Source organism: Myotis daubentonii, chromosome 8 (genome assembly GCF_963259705.1).
Source record: "Myotis daubentonii chromosome 8, mMyoDau2.1, whole genome shotgun sequence".
Lineage (NCBI taxonomy): Eukaryota > Metazoa > Chordata > Mammalia > Chiroptera > Vespertilionidae > Myotis > Myotis daubentonii.
Window position 1 is genome coordinate 46,422,325 of NC_081847.1, and position 5,122 is coordinate 46,427,446.

Sequence of the window (5,122 nt, forward strand, 5' to 3'; positions counted from 1 at the left end):
TTGAGCCCCAAACCCTGGCATATGTCCTGACCAGTAATGGAACCATGACCCCCTGGTTCCTGGGTCGACACTCAACCACTGAACCACACTGGCTGGGCCATGATCTGTATATTGCATTGTGTGCTCACTACCTAAAGTCAACTCTTCTGTCACCATATATTTGATCCCCTTTACCCTTCACTATCCCATACCTCTCTTTTCCTCTGGTAATCACCAATCCTCTGTTGTCTGTGCTTATGAGTTTTTATATGTTTGTCTTGTTTGTTCATTTATTGCTTTCAGTTTTATAACTCACATATGAATAAAATATATGGTTCTTGACTATTTCTGTTTGACCTGTTTCTCTTAACATGATATTCTCAAGATCCATCCATGTTGTTGCAAATGACAGTATTTCATCTTTTTTATGGCTGACTATAATTTTCAATTCATTATATTTCAAAATATTCAAAGAGCATCTTTCTTTCTTAGAAGTGGACACCGGTTGCTTTCATAACAATCATTGTTTGCACCTGCTGTTGCTACAAATACTGCTTTCTACTACTGGATATCTGCTCATGTGTCCTTTTACAAATTCCAGACATGTTTATTTAATGTCTCATGTGCAAAGCACTGTAAGCGTTCTAAGAGGGGGAGTGGGTATATGCAGATAATGAAACATGGTCTCTGCTCTCCATGTGGCTTAGGACCTAGGGAGGGACCAGGCTCAGACACACATGGCAGTGGGTGTGAGGAAGAGGAGCGAGTGCAGATGGGGCTCAGTGAAGAAATGTTGGTCTCAAGTTTCCACATGGGGAGGACTTGGAGCTACAATAAGCAAAGCCCAAAGTCCTCTAGGTCTGGGAAAAAAGAAGACTCTGGATAAAAAGTATCCTTTAGATTCCTTCTCAGGAGGTAGAGACCAGAATTCATATACTACTCCCTTTAATCCCAAATATCTTGGAAGCTTCTTGAAAATTTCCTCCCTTCCCAAGTGAAGCCAGTCTGAGATGTTTACATTCCTACACTCTCTCATACGTCCTGTCAACACGTAGAACTAATGATTGTTAGGCGAAGGAGTCCTCATATTCCACTCAATATATTCCATCATCCACATCAAACGGATACGTTTAATCTCAGATTAGCCGCAACAGTATGGTGTTTGATACAAGAGTATAGAGGATTTATTACAAGCACTACCTGGATTTAAATATGGAATCTGCTTCCGCTTTATCAACCTGACCTGAGGGAAGTCACGCACTAGCCCGGTGCCTCTGTAGTTATTTCCTTTTCATTTATAAAATAGAATAAATCTAGAACTTCTGTAAAATGGTTATTACAAGTCATGTGGTTAAAGGTCTTACATCACTTTTAAAAATGTGCACACAAGGCGCTGGGGGCTCGAGTTTCACTGTTTGGAAACAAGGGGTTTGGACTTGGCCAAGCTTCCTTTAGAGCTGAGCCTAGACTTCTCCTTGACTCTCTGTGCGCTGTAGTTGCATCATGTAGTCAGGCAGAGATCCAGGCCACCACCGAGTCAGCATGGGACTGGTCCTGCGGAGGAGGAGGGAGGAAGGGTTGGGCCTGTTCCCGCCTGTACCTCCTCCTGGGGCGGGGATCCTTCTGGAAGGGCTCCTGTCCTCCTTGGCCTGGTTCATCTCAGGGGGGTAGGGGGTTGGGGTTGGTTGATGTCTCGGGTGTGACCCCAGCTTCTGCTGGGCCACTTTGAGCTCCTAGACCTCACCAAGGGACACTCTGGAATTTCTACTTCTTAAAAGACATAACTTAAAAGATATGTCGCCCTTTATTAGCAACTAAACTAGTAGGTATCTGCTGTATACCACAGGTAGTAATGGACTACAACTGGAGACTTATTATGCAAAGGCTCAGTTGTGGCAGACAGCTTTTTGAAAGTAAGTTGTCAAGAAACAGAGCTTTCTAATCATAAGAAATAATATATGATGACTATAGAAAATTTAGAAGATACAGTACACTACATAAAAAAATTAAAATCACCTTTAATTTCACCAGCCAGAAATAACTATTGTTAAAATTATTTTATGCATTTTTGTTACGTCTTCTAAGTATACACACACACATGTAATTTTTAAAAAAATGTATTTTATTGATTTTTTACAGAGAGGAAGGGAGAGGGATACAGAGTTAGAAACATCGATGAGAGAGAAACATCGATCAGCTGCCTCCTGCAAACTCCCCACTGGGGATGTGCCCACAACCAAGGTACATGCCCTTGACCGGAGTCGAACCTGGGACCCTTGAGTCTGCAGGCCGATGCTCTATCCACTGAGCCAAACCGGTTAGGGCCACATATGTAATTTTTAATGCCAAAAATCAAGGAACCCTTAAGTGCATTACAGTAAGAAGGGGAAGTCCCTAACTATACATGTACATTTATATATATTTTTAACCTACTGGGATACAACTAACCTTGTGAGCATGACTCTTTCTTTATTGTTTGTTTAGCTGTCTTAGTGTTTTATTTTCCCCTTAAGTTTGTTTCTTAGCAGAAAATTACATGTAAATTATTTCCCATAACAGGTGAACATTTACTATAAAATTTCTTCTAGACAGAACGGCTTTTTAAACACTAGAAGCTGATGAGACCAAGAGCATGACAGCATGTTAGGCTGCTAGGTTCTTGAAATGGATGTAATTAGGGTGAAGAATTATAAATCTGAGGTTTCAAAACTTTTTTTTCTGTCTCAGAAACACTAAGGCATACCTTGTCTTCTCTTTCCTGACTCAGTTTCTCCACACATGAAGAAGGGATAATAGCTCTCAGCGGCTGGATGGAAGCCTTTATTGTATCATTTCTGTGAATTGCTAGACATGTGCAAGGTTCTTGTCATTCCTCTGCTATATGGGGAGATGCCATACTAGTATACATGGGAGGCACTCATATTTATTAATGGGGTGAAAAACACGTTATTATTTGTAGGTATCTGGGGAGGGTGCTCAACAATTTATGACTGAAATTTATCTTCTGAGATAGGAGAGAGAGAGAGAGAGAGAGAGAGAGAGAGAGAGAGAGAGAGAGAGAGAGAGAGGAAGAGAGGGGAGGGGGGGAGGAGAGGGAGAATATGAATGATTCTAAGCATGCTATAACAAAGCTCCTTTGAGTTGTTCCTGGGAGTGGCTGGGTGTGTCAAGCCATTCCTCAGCCTGAATGCTGAATAATCAAGTTATAATGTTTGCAGTATTTTAACCTATAGGTAAGAAAAAGCCCCGACAGAAGAGTCTCCTAGGTTATTAAATATTTGGGCTGATGATTACTTTTGTTGAACTACAGGAAATCATTGTTTGATAAATTTGTAGGATGGATGAATGGCTAATTCATTCTTTAAGCTATATGTTTTCCCTTCAAAAGAAAACAACTACTATTTTTAATACACAGTAATAACATAGTTTTGTGGCAAATAAAACAAGAAGAAACATATTATTTTTGGAATTATAGAGCAAATGCTTCTTCCTACAAACAGGCATATTATTTCCAACTGGATATTTTAAAAGAAACATTTATTTCCAACAGTCAGAATTATGTTTGCACTTCCTTGTGTATTGCTGAATTCCTGTCGCTGGAAGTGTTTCTGTCCGGGTTAGGCAAGCACTGAACAGGAGTGTGACAGAGGGAATCTAGCCATCAAAAAGGAGACTAGACAAAGCTCTCTGATGTAAGAGCAAGTCTCTTAAAATCTTTGGGTCACAGTAGCAAGCATGCAGCAGGTGTTCAACAAATGACTCTAGTGACTTCGATGTGTGAATATCCTGTACTGGCCTTTTGGCCATTTTGACATTCCCTGAGGCTGTGCCTGTCTGAGGAATAGTGGAAGTGGTGATAATCACCACCATTCTTAGGGAACATGCTATGTGCCGGGCACTCACATGGATTGTCTTTTCATGTATATACGTGTTTCATTTTACAGATGAGCAAGTTGAGCCTTGATAGGATCAGTACTTTGTCTAAGGTTTTTCAAGTGGTGAGGGGTGGAGTCAGTGTTCAAGTTTATGATGTGGCCCTCACACCCACTTTCCCCACTATAGCTGGATAGTGAGATTTTTGAGAAGAATCCTGTCCACATCACTGACCTTCTTTCCTCCACTTGCTCCAATGATACCCCAAATTCTACTGTTGGAGTTTAACTCATTGCGTTTATGACTTTGATGCTGGTTAATAATAAAATACCTAGTGCCTGGGAGGAAGGAAATCTATTAGTCATTCTTAGTTTAGCAAAAACTAAGTTGCTGTTATTCATTTAATGAGTTGCTGTTATTCATTTAATCAACAAGCATTTATTGACTCCATACTGTATATCAAGTCGATACCAAATGCTGGTGTTATAAAAAGAAATGAGGCTTGGTCTTTGCCTTTAAGATGCTTGTATTCAGATAGAGGAGAGCATAAACAACATAGATTATTTTAAAACAATGTAGTAAATGAACAGAAGGGAATTAGGTGAGCACAGCAGAGAAGGAACTGGCTCATTTCAAGGTCCTTTCCTGAGTAGATTTGGTAGGAAGAGAGGAGGAGAGCCCACTGCATGATGGATCGTCAAGAAGTCAGGACAACTGTCATAGACATAAAGAGCGGGCTCCACAGAGAGCTTTCAGGGCAGAGCTCTGTAAACCAAATCACCAAATTTTATTGGTAACCCCATCAAGCGATTTCTCTTATCAATTTGGTACTATTGGTTTTGCTAAATATAACTTATTTGATATGTCCTCTTCTTTCTCTTATGACCACCTTTTTGTTTAATAGGTCGATAGCTCTTTGGTATCTAACAGAATGAGCTACTGTAATTTACATGGAAAGGATGGAGGTTAGGGTGTTTTTAGTGGCACAGCCATATCTGAGAAGTATGAATTATTTACAACCATCACCTGTGCCTTCTCTTTCATATAATAGTTCACCTTCCAATTCCTCATGGGTTACTAGGGTTGCTCTTATGTATGTACTAGGCCAAGGCAGGATTTTTTTGCAGCCCCTTCCTGCCTGAGCATGTAGGAGGCCTTTGGAAGCTGTGCAGGCAACAGCAGCTTCAGCCTGAATAATTTCTTCAATCTTGGAGAAGCTGCCAAGAGACATGAGTAAGAGCTGAGCATGCAGAAGTGGGAGGGACGAGAG